We start from the raw sequence: 23,845 nt of genomic DNA on the forward strand, positions 1-23,845 counted from the left end.
CTTCCCCTCAGTTCAAATGTGACCTTTACAATCGTTAAGAATTCCAGCTGGTCCCCCCGACATGCCAGGGCACACGGTGGAGAGGTTGATCTCCACCCTAACAGGATCCGCCTTCGGGCGATCAACGAGGCGAAGGCTGCAACATCTGCCTCTGCGCCCGTTTCCAACCCGGCTGGTCTTGACACCCCGAATATGGCCTCCCGAGGGCCCAGGTCCAGTTTCACGTGCACCACTTTAGAGATTACCCTAAACACCTCCTTCCAGTAATCCTCCAGCTTCGGACAAGACCAAAACATATGAACGTGGTTTGTGGGGCCTCCCTCGCATCGTTCACACACATCCTCTACCCCCTCAAAGAGCCGGCTCATCCTCGCTCTTGTAAGGTGCGCTCTATACACCACCTTCAGCTGTATCAGCCCCAACCTTGCACACGAGATGGAGACGTTTACCCTCCGGAGCACCTCACACCAGAACCCCTTCTCCATACCCTCTCCAAACTCTTCCTCGCACTGTGCCTTGATTCCTTCTGGCGGCGCCTTCTCCTCCTCCCAAATAGCCCCGTAAACCACCGATACTACCCCCTTCTCCAGTCTCCCTGTCGTCAGCTCCTCCTCCAGCAATGTGGAAGCCAGCTCTACTGGGAAGCTCTATCTCCTTTCTGGCAAAGTCTCGAACCTGCATGTATCTAAATATTTCCCCCTGCTCCAGCCCATACTGCGCTCCCAGCACCTACAATCCCACAAAACGACCCCCAAGAAATAAATCTTTTAGTGTCCTAATTCCTTTTTCCTCCCATCTCAGAAAATTTCCATCACACTTCCCTGGCTCAAATCTATGGTTCCCCTGAATCGGCATTTCCCTTGACCCTGCCCCCAACCCGAAGTGCTGTCGAAACTGCCTCCAAATTCTCAACGAAGCTATTACTACCGGACTCCCCGAGTATCTCCCCGGGGCCGTCGGGTGCGGCACTGTCGCTAGCGCCTTCAATCCCGACCCCCGACACTAACTCTCCTCCATTCTGACCCATTGGGAGTCAACCCCTCTTACCCAGCTCCGTACCTTCTCCACATTCTCCTCCCAGTAATAATACATCAGGTTCGGAAGACCCAAACCCCCTGCCTGCCTTCCTCTCTGGAGTAGCACCTTTGTAATGCTGGCCACCTTCCCTCCCCATATGAACGAGCTAATCATCCCTTCAATCTCTCTAAAAATGCCTTTGGCAAGAAAATCGTCAGGCATTGAAAAATAAACAGGTCCTGCGCTAGGTCATGTGACAATTGTACTATCAATTTATTACTAATATGAACAGAGTTTCCGGAATTTCCAAGTTATGCTGGTGGGTAAATTGAAAGCATAATTTTTATAATGGGTAATTCAGCAAAGTTTCTTCTATATTCATAATTTAGTATTAAGTCCTTATTCATGTTTAATCCAATAGAGAATCATGTGGCAAATGCAGGATTTTAGATATATTGGATTATAAACATGTGGCAATTTAAGGGTTAAAAGCTTGGGTGAGTGTGTGTTTAACTGCAGTAATCATGTTTTTAAAATAATCCTGTTTTGCAAGACCAGAACATTTTTTAGGAGGCAGAGGTGAAATTGACCATGGTAAATAGCCTGGGCTAATGCCCTGTTGTTTGATGAGGGGGTGTCCGTGGGGAGTTGGGACCTTGCAGCCTGGGGAGATGATGTCATTGCTGCGTGGAGCCAAGGTATTCCGACATTTTGAGAAAGCTTTTGAGTTGAGTTTTGATCTGGTTACCCTTTAGACCGCAAGTAAAGCCATTTTCTCTCACCATAGGATAGTAAACAAAAAAGATTAATAGTATTTATAGCCGTGCAGTTTTGTCTGAGGGCAAGGAAGGTGCTGAAACAAACCAGTTGAAACAGCTTTTGGAAGACATTCAGCCAGAGTCTGCAGGGATTCTAACGGGCGCCAAATCTGTTCTGCAAAGCCAGTATTACTCTGTGCTATTGGGATGTAGGAGGGATTGAGAGGTGTGTGTTTTTCTTTTCTTGTTGTTTAATTGTGAATAGAGATAGTAATTCAGGGTATTATAATTATTGTATTTTGTCGTATTGTTTAAGGGGTAATTGTAAGCTATTTTCAGGTGTGGTGTTAAAGAATTTAATATTGTTTTAATAGTTTTAAAATACCAAATTACCATTTATTCCTGCAATCACTCCTGGAACGAAGTATTCTTTCTGCACAGTCTTACAAAATAAACTAAAATATTGGGATTCAGTATCCCAGTCACTGTTGGGGTCTGGTCTGGGATCGTAATAGTTACAATACAGCTCAAGGGAAGCCATTTCATCCATCAGGCAGCACCGTCTCTTTCGAAGAGCAATCCAGTTAATCCCTGCTTTTCTTCATATCCCAGAAATAGTTTCTCTATGAAGTATTTATCCAATCGCCTCTTCAATCTGTTATTGAATTGGTAACCACCTCTTCAAGCAGTGCATTCCAAATCCTTACCGCGAGTCACGTAAACCAGCATCTCCTCATGTTGCCTTTGATAAGGTGCTGACTTTACCAAGATGGCGCCGGAGCGAGGCGACTCTCTGCGAGCTCTCACAAACAGATCAACTTTTTACTTAACTTATACTCGTTCTAATCTTTTATGTATTTTCTTTTATTCCCTTTTCTTCTCATATACTTAATGATCTGTTGAGCTGCTCGCAGAAAAATACTTTTCACTGTACCTCGGTCCACGTGGTGACAAACAAATCCAATCCAATTATTATGCTAATTACCTCAAATCTGTGCCCTTTCATTATTGACTCGTCACCTCGTGGGCATTAATTTTGATGATAACATTGTGCTTCATCAAATACCTTTTGAAAGTCCCCATACGCATTTCCCACTCGTCCACCCTCGAACTCAATCAGGTTTGTCAAACAATCTGTTTTTCTCTCAACAGATCTGTGCTGGCTCTAGTTTATCAGCTCATGTTTGTCCGCATTGCTGTTAATTTTTTCCATGATTATTGTTTTGAACAGCTTTTCCACTTCTCACATTAAAGTGACTGACCTGTGATCGCTGGTTTATTCCTGGCTTTTTTTTTGTACAATGTGGTGCTGAGTTACGTCGACCAAAAAGCTCTGAAAATGGATCCCAGGTCTTTGGTTCATCAGCTCAGCCTAACTTGGTTGACACGAAGGGTATTAGAAATGGCCTCAATGTCCCTGGCTTTGGGTTCTAATTCTGGGATCTGATGGTGGGATACCTGGGTACACTTGCTTGGCTGTCACCTATTTGAAGGTGGTGTGCGAGGCAGGTGCTAGCATCCATGAAATCAAATACCAGCATGTATCAGTGTTTTCAGGGAAAGAATGGTTTCCGGGCAATTTCTGTTGCTGCCACCGGCCGTAAGCTTGGATATGTGCACAAAAATAAGAATATAAAAAGACTGGAATGAGGGAGGATTATTCCGTTTATTGAGACTGCACAGGTCATATACAAGTTTATAGGCTCGCATACATTTTTTTTAGTCATTTAATTTCCTTGGGAAAGTGCATAAAAAATCAGATGATTTCTTGGCTGTAGCAGTGCCATAACTAATGTGCCCTTAAAATGTATTTCATCAGCTTTGACTGAATTTATCCACATGGCATTCAATCCCATTCCTTGCAATATCTATCCAGCCAGCTGCTTTTCCCCATAATTCTTAATAAATAGTTTTGCACTGCTAGACAATATCTACTGTTCTGTGGGAAGTGAAGTGTTTCTTCTCTGTTAGGACTGGCACATTTTGTACTTACAAAACAGAACCACTAAAGGAAGAAAAATTTAAATCTGCAGTGGAGCTTCAGGTTTTTACTCGACAGCAGTGACTGGATGAAGGAGTAGAAAGTTGTGTATCTAAGTTTGCTGATGACACTAAAGTAGGTGAGACAATTGTGTAATTAGGAGCAGCATGAATTTACTAGAGGACATCAACAGATTAAATGAGTGGCCAAACTGTGGCAAATAGATTTCTACTGGGAAACTGTGAAATAATCCACTGTGCATCTAAGAAAGATAAGTACATTTTCTTAATGGTGAGGGATTAGAAACTGTGGGGGAGCAGACTGAATTGTATCCAGGCATGTCCAGGTGCTAGTAGTAGACAGGTACAAAAAGTAATCCACTAGATTAATGGAATTCTGGCCCTCATCTCAAAGAGGTTCAAGTTCAAGTGTGAGGAGGTTATAAAATATAGAACAGTACAGCACAGTACAGGCCCTTCAGCTCACAATGTTGTGTTGACCATTTATCCTAATCTAAGATCAATCTAACCTACACCCCCTCAATTTACCTGTCCAAGAATCGCTTAAATGTCCCTAATGACTGACTCCACCACCTTCGCTGGCAGAGCATTTCAAGCACCCACCACTCTCTGTGTAAAGAACCTGCCTCTGACATCTCCCCTATACCTCCCTCCAATTACCTTAAAATTAGGTCTCCCCATGACAGCCATTTCTGCCCTGGGGAAAAGTCTCTGGCTATCCACTCTATCCATGCCTCTCATCACCTTGTACACCTCTTTCAAGTCACCTCTCTTCCTTCTTCGCTCCAGTGAAAAAAGCCCTAGCTCTCTCAACCTTTCTTCAAAGACATGCCCTCCAGTCCAGGCAGCATCCTGGTAAATCTCCTCTGTACCCTCTCCACATCTTTCCTATAAAGAGGCGACCAGGACTGGACATAATATTCCAAGTGTGGTCTAACCAGGTTTTAAAACGCTGCAGCAAAACCTCGGGGCTCTTAAACTCAATCCCCCTGTTAATGAAAGCCAACACATAGACATAGGAGCAGAATTAGGCCACTTGGCCCATCGACTCTGCTCTGCCATTCAATCATGGCTGATATTTTTCTCATCCCCATTCTCCTGCCTTCGCCCCATAACCCCTAATCCCCTTATTAATCAAGAACCTATCTATCACTGCCTTAAAGACACTCAGTGAATTGGCCTCCACAGCCTTCTGCGGCAAAGAGTTCCACAGATTCACCACTGACTGAAGAAATTCCTCATCTCAGTTTTAAAGGATCGTCCCTTTAGTCTGAGATGGTGTCCTCTGGTTCTAGTTTTTCCTGCAAGTGGAAACATCCTCTCCACGTCCACTCTATCCTACGCCTTCTTAACAACTCTATCAACCTGCGTGGCAAATTTGAGGGATCCATGTACGTGGACCCCAAGATTCCTCTGTTCCTCCACACTTGCAAGAATCCTGCCTTTAACCCTGTGTTCAGCATTCAAATTCACCCTTCCAAAATGAATCACTTCACATTTATCTAGGTTGAACTTCATCTGCCACTTCTCAGCTCAGCTCTGCATCCTGTCAATGTCCTGTCGTAACCTGCAACAGCCCTCGACACTATCTACAAGTCCACCAACCTTTGTGACATCGACAAACTTACTAACCCATCCTTCCACTTCCTCATCCAAGTCATTCATACAAACCACACAGAGCAGGGGTCCCAGAACAGATCCTTGCGAGACACCACTGGTCATCGACCTCCAGGCGGAATACTTTCCATCCACTACCACTCGCTGTCGTCTTTCGGCCAGCCAATTCTGTATCCAGACAGCCAAATTTCCATGTATCCCATGCCCCCTAACTTTCTGAATGAGCCTACCATGGGGAACCTTATCAAATGCCTTACTGAAATTCATATACACCACATCCAATGCCCGACCTTCATTAACGTGTCTCGTCACATCCTCAAAGAATTCATTGAGGCTTGTGAGGCATGACCTGCCCCCCACAAAGCCATGCTGACTATCATTAATCAAACTATGTTTTTCTCAATAATCATAAATCATGGGTGCGATTATCTGCTCCCGCGCCGTTTCAGAGAATCGCCTGGGTCGCCAAATTTTCCCGCGACACCGGTCCGACGCCTTCCCGTGATTCACGGAAGCAGCCAGATTGGCACAATCGCGTTTTGCGCGGCACGGTCCAGTGAATCGCCCGAGACAGCCAAAATGGCGATTCACCGGTACCCCCACGATTCTCAGTGCCAGATGGGCCGAGCGGCCTTCCCAAAACAGTGGGTACCCCCCCTGCGCCGTCCATACCTGGTCGCTGCCAGCGGGAACAGCGCGGGAACGCTGGGGGGGGGGGGGGGAATCCGGCACCGGGGGGGGCCTCAAATGGGGTCTGGCCCGCGATCGGTGCCCACCGATCGTCGGGCTGGCCTCTCTGAAGGTGGACCTCCTTTCTTCCGCAGCCCCGCAAGATCGGACTCGGGGAGGACGGCAACCGCGCATGCGTGGGTTACACCAGTTATGTGGCGCCGGCCGCGTCATGTATGCGGCGGCGCCTTTACGCGGCGCCAAGGCCTGGCACGTGTAAATGACGCCCTGAATCGGTCGGGATAGGCGCCGTTTCGCGCCGTCGTGAACCTTGACGGCGTTCACGACGGCGCGAACACTCTGTCTCCATTTCAGAGAATCGCACCCCATATCTCTCAGAATCCTCACCAGTATTTTGCTCACCACATATGTAAGACTGACTGGTCTGTAATTCACAGGGATTTCCCTATTCCCTTTCTTGAACAGGGGAACAACATTCCCCTCCCTACAATTATCCATTATTACTCCAGTGGAAAGTGAGGAAGCAAAGATCATCGCCAACAGTGCAGCAATCTCCTCCCTCGCTTCCCGCAGTAACCTTGGGGATATCCTGTCTGGCTCAGGGCACTGATGCTTTTCAAAATTTCCAGCACATCCTCCTTCTTAATATCAACCCGCTTCAGTCTATTAACCTGGTTCACGCTCTTCTCCCGAGCAACAAGATCCCTCTCTTGAGTGAATACTGAAGCAAAATATTCATTTAGGGCCTCCCCTACCTCCTCAGACTCTAGGCACAAGTTCCCTCCACTATCTCTGATCAGCCCTACTCTTATGCTTCAGTTGTACTGAACTTTCTTCAGATCCATCAGAAATACTGCATTCAATTTTGGGCACTGTACATCAATAAGCCTAGACCAGGTATTGAGCTTGGAATGGGTGCAATACAGATTCACCAGAGTGATACCTGAATTTAAAGGGTCAAATTCAGAGGGCAAATTGAATAAACTTGGCCTCTATTCTTCTGAGTTTAGAAGGTTGAGCTGTGATCTAATTTGGGTGTTTAAAATGATAGAAAGGGTTTGATAGTTGTTTTTTTTTGTATTTACCCTATTTCCTTTGCGGAGGAATCTAGACAACGGTAATACAATCTTAAAATCAAAACCAGCCCATTTTGGAGTGAAACGAGGAAGCACCAATTCAAATGAAGGACAAGGCTGTGGATGCTGTGATAATTGAAATTTTCAAGACTGAGATCAAACAACCTTTATCGGTGATGGTTTTGAGGGATAGGGATCAAAGGTGGCGAAGAAAAGTCGAGGTAAAATCAACCATCCTCAAATTAAATGCCGCCTTCAGGCTCGAGGAGCTGAGCACCAGATTGAATTGATATAGTGCCTTTAACTGTGAAAACTTCAAAGGCGGTTCTCAAGTGTTATCAAAATAACTTTGACACTGAGCTACGTGAAATGTCAGGGCAAATTGTCAAAGAGGTGGATTGAAAGGAACATCTTATAAATGGATAGAGTAGTCAAGAGGGGAAGTGTTCCGAATGGAATTCACAGCTCAGATCTTTGGTCAGTGAAGGCCTGGTCTTCAATGGGGAAATGAATAAAATTGGAGATGCTCAAGAAGCAGGAATTGAAGGAACTCCGATATCTGAGGATTGTGTGGCTTAAGGAGATTTCAGTCGTGTAAAGAGGAGGCAGAGGTCTTGAAAACAAAGATGAGGATTTTTAAATTAAGACGTTGGGCAAATGGGGACCAATGTGCATCAGTGAGCATCGGGGCGATGGGTGGCGGGACTTGGTGAATCAACTCCTGTTCCTGAAAGTAATTCCTTTTTGAATTTTATTATTTTTCATTTGAAGACAGAGCAGCTGCACTTATACTGAAATAAATTAAGGCAGTTGTGTTTTTTTAATGATCTGAAAATCCTTAAAATACATCTCAAAAATCACTTGTGTGATTGCTAATTTTTTCATGCAAATTTTCACTAAAGAAAACTGTACGTTTAGGTTTCCTGCACAATAACGTGACTGAAAACATTTCCTTTCATGGGTGGTTTCCAGATGGTACATCTTCGACACAAAACTAAACCTACTGTAGTTGGCTTACAGTAAATTTTTAAAACGTGATTGCCTAAGAGACTACTATCATTACATTTATTTTACCTTTATGCTCAATCATGAGAAACAATTGGGTGGCACGGTCGCGCAGTGGTTAGCACTGCTGCCTCACAGCACCAAGGACCCGAGTACAATCCCGGCCCCGGGTCACTGTCCATGTGGAGTTGCACATTCTCGCCGTGTCTGTGTGGGTCTCACTCCCACAACCCAAAGATGTGCAGGTTAGGTGGATTGGCCACGCTAAATTGCCCCTTAATTCGAAAAAAGAATTGGGTACTTTAAAGTTATTTTTGAAAAGTCATGAGTAACAATATAGCTCAAGGTCATAGATAGAGTTTCCCAAAGGATGGGTCGATAATAGGTATTATCTATGAACCTGATTGTAAGGTTTCAATTTAAAATATTGCAGCTGTTCCTCCAGAAGTAGATGTGTGGCGGGACATTAATACATTTAAAAACAATGATTGTGTTACAAATTTAAGATTCAGAAGGTCTCACCTGCCTCTTTTCACAAGTGTTCTATATTTTGTTGCTTCTCAGTCTGTAGGTTGTGTTTTGGTCTCCACTCCAGAGCCTGAATGTATTGTCTGGGTCAAAATATAAGCACAATACTGAGTTCTTCAGATGTGCTACTTTAAAAAATATATATTTTTTAAATTAAAGTTTTGCAAAGTTTTTCATAATAAATAGTAATAATCCTAACACAGCAAAATCGAGTGAACATTAACATAGTGCAAAAAGAGAATGTACAATAGCAATTGACTAGACGTGGCCCCACCCGCCTCAGTCTTCCCATACCCTCCCAATGGAGCACTCACCCCCACTCCCCTACGGGTCGCTGCTGCTTTAATTTTCCCTGAGAAGCCATCGGATGGTATTATGCCCCCCGCTCAACAGCAGCAGCTCTGTACACTTGGCAAAATTATTTACACACATAAGTAGGCATCTGTTCGTGGTGTTGTCGTCCCTTGCTTCTCCCAGACGGAGTTCGCTGCCGTTGTCGCCTCGTTCTGCTTCTGCGGCCCTCCCGTCTTCCCCGTTTTCTCTGTTCCTGTGGACGTTAAGTTTATTAACGTTTCCCTGCCTCCCCCCTCCCACTCCCTGGCTCTCCTCTATTGTTCCGTCTCTTCCCTCTACCCCCCCCCCCCCGTGGCTCGCCTTTCCTTCCTCTTAGATTTAACTGTCACCCCCTCCCGGTCTATCTCTCGCTCTCATGCTTTGGCTACTCTCCCCTGTTTCTTGGCCACCTGGCTATTCTTCTGCTTGTTTGTTGGCCACAAACAGGTCCCGGAACAATTGGGTGAATGGCTCCCGCGTTCTGATCCTCGGATGGCGAATTTGATTTTCTCCATTTGGAGAGATTCTGAGAGGTCGGACAGCCAGTCTGCAGCTTTGGGTGGTGCTGCTGACCGCCAGCCGAACAGGATTCTACGGCGGGCGATCAGGGAGGCAAAGGCAAGGGCATCTGCCCTCCTCCCCAGGAATAGATCTGGCTGGTCTGAAACCCCGAAGACCGGCACTTTCGGATATGGCTCCACCCTCACCCCCACCATCTTGGACATTGCCTTGAAGAAGGCTCTCCACAAGTCTGGGGCAGAACCACAACATGTGGGCGTGGTTGGCTGGGCCTCCTTGGCACCGCTCATATCTGTCCTCCACCTCCGGGAAGAATCTAGTCATACGGGTTCTTGTTAAGTGGGCTCTCTGTACCACTTTTAGTTGCGTCAGGTTGAGCCTTGCGCACGTGGAGGTGGAGTTGACCCTATGCAGTGCTTCGCTCCAGAGTCCCCACCCTATTTCGATCCCCAGGTCCTCCTCCCACTTCATTCTTGTTGCGTCCAGTACGGTGTCGGCCCCTTCTACCAGTCGGTCATACATGTCACTACAGTTTCCTTTATCTAGTATGCTTGCGTCCAGTAACTCTTCCAGTAGTGTCTGTCGTGGTGGTTGTGGGTATGTCCCTGTCTTTTTTCGTAGGACTTTTTTAGCTGCAGGTACCTTAGCTCGTTCCCCCTGGCTAGCAGGAATTTCACTGTCAGTTCGACCAGTGTTGCGATCCTGCCGTCCGTGTATAGGTCCCTGACTGTCAGTGTCCCTCTGTCCTGTCCCCATCTTTTGAAGGTGGCGTCAGTCAGTGCTGGCGTGAACCTATGGTTGTTGCAGATGGGAGCTTTCCCCGACATTCTGGTCAGGCCAAATTGTTGCCATAGTTGGTTCCAGGACTGGAGGGGTGGCTATTACCACCGGGCTGCTGGAGTGTTTTTTGGGTGGGGATGGGAGCGCCACCATGGCGAGGGCCCGGAGGGAGGACCCCATGCAGGAGGCCTCTTCCGCGCGCACCCACTCGGCTTCTGGCTCCTTGATCCATCCCCTTATTCGCTCGGCCGTCGCCGCCCAGTGGTAAAGTTGTAGGTTTGGGAGGGCAAGCCCCCCCCCTGGAGTTTGTTTTTTGGAAGACCTTCTTTGGGATCCTTGCATTCTCCCCCCCCTCCTGTTAAATGCCACTATAGTATCTGCTTCCACCACCTCCCCTGACAGCACGTTTCAGGCTCTCGTCACACTCTGCCAAAAAAAAACTTGCCTCGCACATCTCCTCCAAACTTTTTCTCTTGTGTCTATGTTCCCCAGTAATTGACTTTTCCACCCTGGGAAATAACGTCTGATTATCCAAACTGTCCATGCCACTCATAATTTTGTAAACCTCTATCGGGTCGCCCCTCAACCTCTGTCGTTCCAGTGAAAGCAATCCGAGTTTATCCAACTTCTCATCATAGCTAATACCCTCCAGACCAGGCAACATCCTGGAAAGCCTCTTCTGCACCCTCTCTGAAGCATCCGCATCCTACTTGTAGTGTGGTGACCAGAATTGTACGCAATATTCTAATTAAATGTGGTCTAACCATGGTTCTGTACAGTTGCAGCATGACTTGCCAATTTTTGTACTTGACCGATGAAGGCAAGCGTGGTGTATGCCTTCTTGACTACCTTACCCACTTTCGTTACCACTTTCAGTGATCTGTGGACCTGTGCGCCCAGATCTCTCTGCCTGTCAATGCTGCTCCAGATTCTGTCATGTACTGTATGATTCCCACATGTATAAGACCTTCCAAAATGCATGACTTCACATTTGTCCAGATTAAACTTCATCTGCCATTTCTCCGCCAAAGTCTGCAACCGAACTATATCCTGCTGTTTCTGCCGAAAATCCTCTTCACTATCCGCAGCTCCACTAATCTTTGTGTCGTCTGCAAACTTACGAATCAGACCAGCTACATTTTCCTTCAAATCATTTATATATACCACGAACAACAAAGGTCCCTGTACCCAAAAGGCAAGTCCTGCTGGTGTAAACTGCAAATGGCCAAGTCATCAGGATCAGCATGTAAGAGATGAGTGGATCTTGCAGCACTGAATAGTGTAACTGATTCTTCTGGAGGATGTTCTGCAGTGGAAAGGAAATGTCAAAACTACTTCACCAAATTTTAATTGGAAATCGCACTATCTTCACTTTCATCAATCAGTTACTTTGAAGTGCTTAGTGCTGTGCATATTTATACATCTAGATGAAATATTACCTCAACTTAAGTTACGTGCTAAATGTGACATTAAGTTTGAGCCCAACTAACAAAGTCCATATATTTGTCAGCACTGCAAAGCATAATCTGATAAACTGTCAGCATGTTTTGTTCTATAATACATTCATGACCGTATGATATATTTTCCAAATTAGAAACCCTGGAAGAGCTCCAGCGACGTTGTTGGAGAGTGGATTACTGCACCTGTCTGCTGCGTTCCCAATCTTAGCAGCCCAGTCAGTGTGTAGATCTAAAGTGAAATGCATCCTTTTAAATAAAAAGACAGTGGGACAGCCCAGTTAATCTGGAACTCAAAAGTGACAATTATAAACTGGAGTTTGGTAAAGTCAAGTGACCCTGCTGTGAAACTGTGAATAGAAGTAAGCAAGAATGTGCTAAAGTATGGATATCTCTTCATTTCCTTTTTAAACCCCTTCATGTTATTGCCACACCATCTCTGTAATCTTCATGCCTACACTCTTTACCCCCCCCCCCCCCCGAGCTTTCTGATCCCTTAGCCTCCACTTGTGTCATGGTTAATGTTGTGCTTTCAATTGTTTAGGTTCCATGCTTTGGAATTCTCACCCAGAACATCTTTGTCACTTGATTTGATTGGCCCACTGCCTTTCTTCTCCCTAAGACCCTCTTGAAAGCGAGATTCTCTGACCCAAGTTTTTGAATGCCTCTCCCAAAAATTAATGTTTCAGCTCTTTGATTTTTTTTTGTTGCGCCTCTGTGAAGACATTTGGGATCTTGAGTTGAACAGCAATTGCAACAAGCCCTTGTCTTGGCCAATGCTTTTCCACTCATATATGTGGCTGGTTCAGCCAACGTTTGGTTAATGGTCACCCCAAGATGGTGGTTGATATGGCAATGATAGTACTGTTGAAGGTCAAGAGGATGTGGCTGTGGTTTCCAGTGTTTGGGGTGATTGTTTTCTTGTATTTATTTAGCATGATTGTTACCTGTCATTTATCTGCGCTGCATGTTATCAAGGTCTTGCCAAAGGCTAGTGTAGGCTGCTTTAGAAAAGTTTCAAATGGAGTTGAATATTGTTGGATTAATAGTTATCAGCATTGCTGCTGCTTTGATGACACAGGGGAGGTTATCTATCTTCCCATAACCACAGCTTTTCACATCAGCTATTGTATGTGGTAGAAAGTTCTGGCTGTCTGTTTCCATTTCCAGAAACATTTACACCCTTTCCATTTTTACTCCCTGCGTTGGTCCCAAAGAAACAGTGTGGTCGTTGAGTTTTGTACTGATGGTTGCCAATCAGTCCTCATGTGGAGTTCCCACTACTTAGCAAATGCCTGTTCTCCTGGAACTGGCACACATCCCAATCAGTAATGTGCTTTGCCATGCTATGACTTTTTACTCATGAATAGAGAGCCCTATACCCGATCCTTGTTTTATAACATCAGCATCAATGACTGCGTGCCCACTTAGCAAATCCAGACGCACAAACTTTTTCCATATGTTCCTCACCCACCCAGCTTTTAAGAGGTGGTCATCCATTTCCTGTCTTCTGCTTCAGTATTCCATTCTATCTGTGGGGAAGCCACCTCCTAGAACCTATCTCCTTGCATCTGTTCAGCATTAGGAACAGCTGATTTTCATGCTCCGCATTTCGTGTTAAGCACACTGAGATAACACGGCTGCAACTGGATGCAGCTTTAACTGAAAGATACTCCAGACCTTGAAGTTAGTTCAGTCTGATTTATTGAACCAGTCACACAGTTAGCACAGTTCTATGTGAGTTCGACTCTCTGCTAACCTAAGTGCGATTACTCTGTCTGACTGAACCAGACTAGCTCTTATCCACGTGCTGGAGGTGTTATGTGACATGTACACCCTGACTCACTCTGTAGATGTCCCCAGTGGAACGAGGCGGAGTGTGAGTGCCTCGTGCCTTTTATAGTGGGAAACCACCCCCAAGTGTTCTGCCTGCTGATTGGTTATGTCCTGTTCTTTGTGTTCATTAGCTGCCTGTCTGTATCTCATTATGTGCATGTCTGCATATCATGATATCTCCCCTTTTGAAATGTTTTTCTGTGGCATATGTGAAAGCATTTACATGTGTAGGCCAAAAAACTAACTTATTTACATACTATGGCAGATGGGAACATATGTACATGTGAAAACAGGTGTCTAATGTGCGAAAACAGAACATAGCAAACAAAACAAATGTTCATAAGTCCAGTCTCTGGGGCTTGCATCTGATCCTGGTCGACCGCTGGAGAGGTGATGGTGGGGAGGACGGCGCCTTGACAGGCGGGATTGAAGCCTGACTGGTGGCCTCGTGGGTCGAGGTATCAGGAGGTGGCACAGTAACAGATGGAAACAACAAAGAATGTGGTTGCGGGCAGGCAACTGTGCTCAGTGCCCGTCTGTTTCGCCGCACAACAGAGCCATCAGCCATACGCACAACATACGATCGAGGAGCAGCCTGTCGAACAGCAACAGCTGGAGCTGACAAGCCTCCATCAGGTAGCTTGATCCGAACAGCACCCGCCGGGGACAGCACAGGCAAATTGGTGGCATGGGGATCATAGCCCTGCTTCTGCCGGTCCCTGAGTTTCTGCACCTTCTGCAGCACTGGGAGGTGATCCAGGTCAGGCAAGTGTATGGCTAGAAGAGTCGTCCGCAGGTCCCTGTTCATCAGGAGTTGAGCCGGTGACATGCCAGTTGACAGAGGGGTTTCCCTGTACGCAAGCAGCACAAGGTTGGCGTCAGAAGCAGAATCCGCGGCCTTGCAGATGAGCTGCTTCACTATGTGCACCCCTTTCTCAACCTTCCCGGTGGACTGCGGGTAATGTGGGCTGGAAGTAACGTGGTTGAACTGATATGACTGCGCAAATCTTGACCACTCTTGGCTGCTGAAGCAAGGACCGTTGTCACTCTGACAGTGAGTGGAATACCCATGCCTGGAGCACGACTCCTTACAGGCCTTGATGACAGTCTTGGATGTGAGGTCCGAGAGCTTCACGACTTCTGGGTAGTTGGAAAAATAATCAATGATTAACACATAATCACGACCATTAGCGTGAAAGAGGTCGATGCCCACCTTGGACCACGGGGAGGTCACTATGTCGTGCTGCTGAAGCGTCTCCTTGCTCTGTGCTGGCTGGAAGTGTTGACAGGTCGGACAGTTGAGGACCATATTCGAGATGTCCTGACTAATCCCAGGCCAGTAGACAGCTTGCCTGGCTCTGCGACTGCGCTTCTCGACACCCAGATGTCCTTCGTGGATTTGACGTACCACTGCTCGGTGGGTGTCAGCACCCGTGAGGCGTAGGCAACCGGCGCCCAGGATGAGGTGCCATCGTGCTGGAGCAACACCATGTCGATGCCGTCCTGGGTCGCATCTGTCGAGATTTTTGTTTCCCTGTCATGGTCAAAAAATGCCAAGACAGGTGCAGTGAGCTTGGCTTTCAGGATGAGCTGCCTGGCACTCAAAGGCAGTGGACTTTTTCACCAGGTGTCTGAGGGCCGTGGTGTGTGAGGCCAGGTTTGGGATAAACTTGCCCAAAAAGTTTACCATGCCTGAGGAAGTGCAGCACCGCATTCTTGTCTTCAGGGGTCTTCATGGCTTTTTACTGACACCTTGTCAGTGTCCGGGCGCACACCCTGCAGAAATATCTGGTCACCTAAGAACTTAAGTTTCGACATGCCAATGCAACACTTGGCCCTATTCAGCTTGAGGCCATTAGCATGGACACGGCGGTATACCTGCTGGAGACGGGGAAACATGCTCTTCAGGGGTCGTGGACCATATGAAAATGAAATTAAATTAAAAATATGATAACATCGTCCACATACACACGACCCCTTCAATGCCCTCCATCATCTGCTCCATGATTCGATGGAAGATCTCCGAGGCCGAGACAATGCCGAACGGCATACGATTATAGCAGTACCTGCCAAACGGTGTGTTGAAGGTGCAGAGCCTTCTGCTGGACTCATCCAGCTGGATTTGCCAGAATCCATGTGACGCATCTAACTTTGTGAAAAAACGGGCGTGTGCCATCTCACTTGTGAGTTCCACCCGCTTCAGGATGGGGTAGTGTTCCCGCATTATATTCTGGTTGAGATCCTTGGGATCAATGCAGATGTGCAGCTCCCCCGAAGGCTTTTTTACACATACCACCGAGCTGACCCAGTCAGTCGGTTCTGTAACTTTGGAAATAATGCCCTGGTCCTGAAGATCCTTTAGCTGTGCCTTCAGGCGTTCCTTTAGTGGAGCCGGGACCCAGCGTGGTGCGTGGACCACAGGGTGGCATCATGCCGCAGCAGGATCGTGTACCGATATGGCAGAGTGCCCATCCCGTCAAACACATCCGGGTACTGAGCGAGGATGTCGTCAATGCCGGCTTGAAGATCCACGTTGGGGAGGTCTTTGTGTAGACCCGCTGCACAAGGTTTAGCTGCTTGCATGCATGTGCGCTGAGCAGGGAGGCCCTGTCTGGCTTCACGATTTAAAACCTTAGCCTTGCGTGAATGCTCCTGTTGGAGACGAGCAGATGGCAGGATCCCAGTGCTGTGATGACATTGCCGTTATAGTCCAGGAGCTGGTAGGCTGCTGGAAGGAGCTGGGTGGCTTCTTGATGCGGTTAAAATCTGCCTGTGAAAGGAGATTGGCAGAAGCACCTGTGTCCAGCTTGAACTGGACAGAACATTGATTTACTTGCATCACGGCACGCCATTCGTCCGCAGAATACACAGTGAGGCTTCGTGATGATGTCGGTGAGGCAGGTTCACGTCTGGTAATGATGCCCACACGGTAGGGGGACTCCAGGCAATCGTCCTCTGGATCCGTTGTACTGCCAGGATCAGAATCCTGTAAACCTTGTTGTACACTCCGAACGTGCCTGCGTTGGAATTGGGAGCGCTGGCCCTTGACCGGTGGTGCAGACCTGCACAAGGCTGCATAGTGTCCAGGCTTTCCGCAATTTAAACATCGCCTGCCTCTTGCAGGGCAGTGTTTCTTTAAGTGGGCGGTGCCGCTGTTCGGGCACATCGTGATGTTGTTACGCTCCGTGTGTCGTCGCACGTGTGCAGTGCGGTCAGCAGATGTTCGCACCTACACAGTGTGGTGATCGGCCGCTTCATTATCCCATTCGCATCGCGCATGCATGGGGCTCTGGGAAGAGCGAGCACAATGGCCGCTTTGATCAATGCTGAGGCCCTGCATCCGGGCGATGGCCTGCACACTCTCTGCCTTGTGGGAGGCAAGTTTCTCATTTTCAGCCGATTTGTATTGGGAATACCGATTTTTGGCATGCACAGTACATGTTTCAATCGCGAAAGCTGCTCTCTCAGAGGATCAGAGTGCGCGCCAAAAACAATTTGGTCTCTGATCATGATGTCAACCATATCATCAAAGTTGCAGGAGAGCGTGAGTAGACGGAGATTAGTTAAGAGGGAGGTGAAAGATTCATCTTTACCTTGTAGGCGTTGTTTGAATATATAGCGTTCCAAGATTTCATTAGTGTCCACTTCACACTGACTATCAAACTTGTCCAGGATGGTCTGAAACTTTGTCTTGTCCTGGCCTTGGGTGAAGTTAAACGAGTTGAAGAGTTGGATGGCTTGATCCCCCGCAGTTGAGAGGAGAAGCGCGATCTTTTTTGTATCAGACGCACTCTCGAGGTCTGAGGCTTCGATGTCCAGCAGAAACCTTGGCTTGAAAGTCCGCCAGTTGGCACTGAGATTGCTGGAGGTCTGCAGCTGTTGAGGAGCCTCGATCTTCTCCATGGGGCCGGGATATATTTGCTGGTCGTCACGGAACAGATTGAAGTAAACCACCTAGGGATAGCAGTTTTGTTAAGCACACTGAGATAACACGGGCTGCAACTGGATGCAGCTTTTAACTGAAAGATACTCCAGACCGAGGTTTATTGAACCTGTCACACAGTTAGCACAGTTCTCTGTGAGTTCGACTCTCTGCTAACCTAAGTGTGATTACTCTGTCTGACTGAACCAGACTAGCTCTTAGCCACGTGCTGGAGGCGTTATGTGATATATACATCCTGACTCACTCTGTAGATGACCCCAGTGGAAAGAGGCGGAGTGTGAGTGCCTCGTGCCTTTTATAGTGGGAAACCACCCCCAAGTGTTCTGCCTGCTGAATGGTTGTGTCCTGTTCTCTGTGTTCATTAGCTGCCTGTCTGTATCTCATTATGTGCATGTCTGCATATCATGACACAGTTCTCCGGCAACGCAGCTATGTGATACTTTGTGTATGTGTACTCCTCCTCAATGAATATCCTGTTCAAATTATACCCTGTCTCTGCATGCTGCACACATTGCGAATCTGTCTCTGGATGTTATTATATCCAAAATTTCAGGTGCTCTGCAACTCAAGAAAAAATGTATTGAAAGAAAATTCGAAGGTGTCGCCCACAAAGCAGAAAACCTGAAAATGAGTATAAATGGAGCACTTGGACAAGTACAATAGCTTTCTGTCCGGGAGGTAAACAAGAAAAAAAAAGTCAATGAAACCTTCCAAACTGAAAGGAATCAAGTAACAAAGTGGAATGTATCCAAGTCAGTGTTCCGTGGACTGCAGCTGAAATCGATCCCGAGATTGATAACTTCCATAACTGATCCTATTTGTCATCAAAACCATCCCTGACAAAAAAACAGCCTCACTAAATTGGGAGCTTGCAGGTGAGAATCTGCTGTCTCTGCAATACTTTGATTCCAGCACTGCAGTGGCTTTTGTGTTCTTCCACAAACTGAGGGATGCTCGGCTACCTCTTCTGAAGATGGAGCATTTGATACAATCCTTAATTTCCCATCTTCAGCCTCACCCGAAAACCCAGTTTTGAAAAATCTAGCTGGAATTTGCAAGAAATTCCGTCGGGCATTTAAATTTTTATGCAGTAAATACTTCTAAGGTTATTTATGCATGTTTAATCTTTTGAGAAATTAATATTTTATATCATAGCTTCATAGATGGGCTGTGGTAGAAAGAAATGGCATGTGCTTGAAGTATGAAATGAGTATTTTAGACAGAAAGCTGTAGCAATGAATTCAACCCAGCCGATGGCAAATAGAACACTGACTTTATTCTGCCCAACTCTTGATCACAACCATTCTTTACAGATTTTGGTTTTAAAAATATCAAATTAGTTGAAAAAACTGAGTCTTTCCAGGCTGTCTGCGGGCCTCATTAAGTTAAACTTATTCTCGTCTAGGAAGATAAAACTGTCTGTCACTGTATGTGTTGTGAGTTGTTATGGGAACAGATAAGCTCACTGTAGTTTGCATCACTGTACCTGATCCAGGTTAAATCGGGGCCAATGCAATTAAAGCTATCTTATTTTTGAAAAAAGGTGACTGTCTGAAATTGATGAGGGTATATGTTCTCTGAGTCAGTGAAATTACTGCCTTGCGACATATATAACCGGATTCATCCTCGTTGCTCGCTACATTCATTTATGCATGTATGATAGTCAAAGACATGCAAAAGTATGTCTAATTGTGCATTATTTTATCACTGACCAGATCTGCACAGCATGGATTGGCCAAATGGTTGCAATTGATTTAGATTTACTGCCAAGGTGCAGTCAAAAGTATTGTTCTGCATACAGTCCAGGCAGATCGCTCCATACATGAAAACTTTGAATACACAATAAATACACAATGTAAATAAATAGACCGGGTGAAGCATACGGAGTGCAGTGCTACTCAGTAGAGAAGATGCGTGGACAGATCAGTTCAGTCCATAAGAAGGTCATTCAGGAGTCTGGTAACAATGGGGGAAAAAGCTGTTTTTGAATCTGTTTGTGCGTGTTCTCAAACTTTTGTATCTCCTGTCCGATGGAAGAAGTTGGAAGAGTGAATAACCCAAGTGGGCGGGGTCTGCGGGTGGTGTAGACAGAGTCAATGGGTGGGAGGCGGGTTTGCATGAAGGACTGAGCTGTGTTCATGACTCGGTAATTTCTCAAAGTCTTGGCCGAGCAATTGCCATACCAAGCTGTGATGCAGCCAGATGGGATGCTTTTTAAAAAAAAAAATATTCATTCAAATATTCAACAAATTTTCAACAAAGCCCACCACCCCAACAAAAAGAAAGAAACAAGAACACAGCAATCAGAAATTATACATTGGATTTCCCCCATATACAATAACCCCCCATATAACATTTAAAAACACCAATAGGGAAACACCCCCCCACCTTCACCCAAACGCCACCCCAAAGGAACCCCCCCCCCCCCTCTTTCTCCCCCCCCCCCCCCCTGTCCTTGGGCTGCTGCTGCTGACCTCCTCCTCCTAACGTTCCGCGAGATAGTCTAGGAACGGTTGCCACTGCCTGGAGAACCCTTGCACAGACCCTCGCAAGGCAAACTTTATCTCCTGCAGCTTGATGAACCCTGCCATGTCATTGATCCAAGCTTCCACACTAGGGGGCTTCGCATCTTTCCATAGTAGCGAAATCCTCCGCCGGACTACCAGGGACGCAAAGGCCAGAATACCGGCCTCTTTCGCCTCCTGCTCTCCTGGCTCGTCCGATACCCCAAATAACGCCAATCCCCAGCTCGGCTTGACCTGGGCATTCACCACTTTGGACATAGTCCTCGCAAAACCCCTTCAAAACCCATCCAGCGCCGGGCACGACCAGAACATATGGACGTGATTTGCCGGGCTCCACGAACACCTCCCACATCTGTCCTCCACCCCAAAGAACCTACTCAACCTTGCCCCTGTCATATGCACTCTGTGAGTAACTTTGAACTGTATTAGGTTGAGCCTGGCGCAAGAGGAGGAAAAATTAACCCTACTCAGGGCATCAGCCCACAGACCCTCATCTATCTCCTCCCCAAGCTCCTCCTCCCACTTGCCCTTTAACTCCTCCTCTTCTTTCAGCTCCTGGTAAATCGCCAAAATCTTGCCTTCTCCAACCCATATACCCGAAATCACCCTGTCCTGAATCCCACATGCCGGAAGCAGCGGGAATTCCCTCACCTGCTGCCTCGCAAACGCCCTCACTTGCACGTACCTGAAAGCGTTTCCTGGGGGTAGCCCATACCTCTCCTCCAGCGCCCCTAGGCTCGCAAACGTCCCATCGATGAACAGGTCCCCCATTCTTCTAATCCCTGCCCGATGCCAGCGCCGAAACCCCCCATCCATCCTCCCGGGACGAACCGATGATTCTCCCGAATCGGGGACCAAACCGAGGCTCCCACCTCGCCCCTGTGTCGCCTCCACTGCCCCCAGATCTTCAGCGTCGCCGCCACCACCAGACTCGTGGTTTACCTTGTCGGCGAGAGCGGCAGTGGTGCCGTCACCAGCACCCTCAGGCTCGTGCCCACACAGGACGCTATCTCAAGCCTCTTTCACGCCGCCCCCTCTCCCTCCATTACCCACTTACGGATCATCGCCACATTGGCTGCCCAATAATAGCCACACAAATTCGGCAGCGCCAGCCCCCCTGTCCCTGCTACGCTGCAGAAACACCCTCTTCACCCTCGGGGTCTTATTCACCCACACAAATCCCATGATGCTCCTGCTTACCCGTTTGAAAAAGGCCTTGGGGATCATAATGGGAAGGCACTGGAACGCAAAGAGAAACCTCGGGAGGACCGTCATTTTGACCGACTGCACCCTACCCACTAGTGAGAGTGGCCGCATATCCCATCTTTTAAAATCCTCCTCCATCTGCTCCACCAACTGCGTCAAATTGAGTTTGTGCAGGGCCCCCTAACTCCTAGCTACTTGGATACCTAGGTACTGAAAGCTCCTTTCCGCCCTCTTCAGCGGTAGCTCGTCTATCCCCCTTCCCTGGTCCCCTGAATGCACCACAAAGAGCTCACTCTTCCCTACGTTGAGTTTATACCCCGAAAAGTCCCCAAACTCCCTCAGGATCCGCATGACCTCCGCCATCCCCTCCACTGGATCCGCCACATACAACAACAGGTCATCGGCATACAACGACACCCGGACCAGTCCCCTCCATTTCCTGGACTCCCTCAGTGCCATGGCCAACGGCTCAACGCCCCCCCCCCCCCCCCCCCCCCCCCGCCGCCGCTGCCGCCGACTAGCCATCTCCTTTTCTAGGCCAGCCATGTGCCCGCGCCTCCCGCACCCTCCAGTCCCCCAGGCGGCGGACCCCTGCCCCGACTACCTCTCCTACTTCCAGCTCACTTCTGGCCAATGCAGCAGCGACCCAGTCCCCCCCCTCCCCCCGCTAGATCCTCATCTAGCCATTTTGCTCCCCCCATGACACTCCCATAAGTCAGCTGACTTCTGCTGACCCCGGCGCCTCCCGCCATTCCATCGACCACCCAGTGTGAGAATCCCCCCACCCCTTGGCAGTCAGTGTGCACTCCTCTCCAGCACCGCCCTTCCCCTCCCGGCCCCGCCCCCATCCTTCCCTAACGTGGGAAAAAGCCCGCGCTTTCCTGAGCCGGCCCCGCCCCCTCTGGCGCAGCTCCTTTTTGTAGCCTTACCCCAACTCCCCATCCCCTGGCCTCCACCCCCCCCTCTTCCTCCGTGGGGCCCTGCCCCTCCAACACCAACGCTCACACTCTCCCACAGCCCCCACATCAAATCCATTCACCCATCCCCACCCAGCACCCAAACAAAAAGAACATTCCCCAAACACGGTAAACACAGTAAACATCCCCCCCACGACAAACCCTCAATTGAGTCCAACTTTTCAGCCTGGATAAAATTCCATGCCTCATCAGGCATTTCAAAATAGTGGTGCCGATCTTGGAACGTGACCCACAATCGCGCTGGCTGCAGCATCCCGAACCTCACCCCCTTCCGATGGAGCACCGTCTTAGCCCGGTTGAAACCAGCCCTCTTCTTGGCCACCTCCGCACTCCAGTCCTGATAAATTCGGATCTCCGTGTTCTCCCACCTGCTGCTCCGCTCTTTTTTGGCCCATCTCAGGACACACTCTCTGTCCACAAAGCGGTGGAACCTCACCACTACAGCCCTTGGCGGCTCGTTGGCTTTGGGTTTCCTTGCCAGGACCCGATGAGCCCCATCCAGCTCCAGGGGCCTCGGGAAAGCTCCCGTGCCCATCAGCGAATTGAGCATCGTGCTCATATATGCCCCGGCATCGGGCCCCTCCACTCCTTCAGGGAGACCCAGAATCCGAAGATTCTTCCTCCTCGACCTATTCTCCAGGTCCTCAAATTTTTCCGCCCACCTCTTGTGCAGCGCCTCGTGCGCCTCCATCTTCACCACCAGGCCCAGATCTCGTCCTCGTTCTCCGAAGCTTTTTGCCGCACCTCCCGGATCGCCACCCCTTAGGCCTTCTGGGTCTCCACAAGCTTCTCAATCGCCGCCCTCATTGGCGCCAGCATTTCTTTCTTCAGCCCCTCAAAGCAGCGTTTAAGAAACTCCTGCTGCTCCTCCGACCACTGCACCCACGCTGCTTGGTCTCCACCCGCCGCCATCTTGCTTTTCCTTCCTCGCGCTTTTCGCTGCACCAGGATCACTTTTTTAGCCGCTCCACTCCTGGTCCAATCCATATAATGTCGGGGGGGACCTTGCTGTCACCTTCCCACACTGGAAGCTGTCGAACAATTGCCGTTGGGGCCCCTCTGAAGAGCCCAAAAGTCCGTTCCCGGTGGGAGCTGCCGAACGTGCGACCTACCTAGGCATAGCCGCAACCGGAAGTCCACAAGATGGGATGCTTTCTGCAGTGCATCTGTAAAAATTGGTAGGAGTCAATGTGGACATGCCAAATTCCCTTAGTTTCCTGAGGAAGTATAGGTGCTATTGTGCTTTCTTGGTCGTAGCATTGACTTGGGTGGACCAGGACAGATTGTCGGTGATGTGCACACCTAGGAATTTGAAGCTGTCAACCATCTCCACCGCGGCACCATTGATGCAGACAGGGGTGTGTACGATACTTCACTTGCTGAAGTCGATGACCAACTCCTTAGTTTTGCTGACACTGAGGGAGCGATTATTGTTGTTACTCCACGGCATTAGGTGTTCTCTCCTTCCTGATCTCTGATTCAGCATTGTTTGAGATCCTACCCACTACAGTCGTGCCATCAGCAAACTTGTAGATGGAGTTGGGGCCAAAATTTGCCACAAAGTCCTGTGTGTATAG

General features: G+C 48.1%; 1 protein-coding gene and 1 long non-coding RNA gene across 10 annotated transcripts in view; one reads left to right on the plus strand and one right to left on the minus strand.

Moving 5' to 3' along the window:
• The window catches only part of pard3aa (par-3 family cell polarity regulator alpha, a), a 1,126,646-nt gene that overhangs the window by 493,816 nt on the left and 608,985 nt on the right, over positions 1-23,845 (plus strand). The window lies entirely within an intron of this gene.
• LOC140424843 (uncharacterized) overlaps positions 1-23,845 on the minus strand; it is a 98,936-nt gene that overhangs the window by 8,207 nt on the left and 66,884 nt on the right. For 3 of the 4 annotated variants that reach the window (XR_011947704.1, XR_011947706.1, XR_011947705.1), the window contains exons 2-3: positions 11,513-11,630; positions 8,687-8,775 (exon numbers count right to left, since the gene is read on the minus strand). This is a non-coding gene — a long non-coding RNA (uncharacterized lncRNA). The remainder of the gene's footprint in view (positions 1-8,686; positions 8,776-11,512; positions 11,631-23,845) is intronic. The other variant, XR_011947707.1, reaches the window with a different exon arrangement.

This window comes from Scyliorhinus torazame, chromosome 6 (assembly GCF_047496885.1).
Source record: "Scyliorhinus torazame isolate Kashiwa2021f chromosome 6, sScyTor2.1, whole genome shotgun sequence".
In the NCBI taxonomy this organism is placed as follows: Eukaryota; Metazoa; Chordata; class Chondrichthyes; order Carcharhiniformes; family Scyliorhinidae; genus Scyliorhinus; species Scyliorhinus torazame.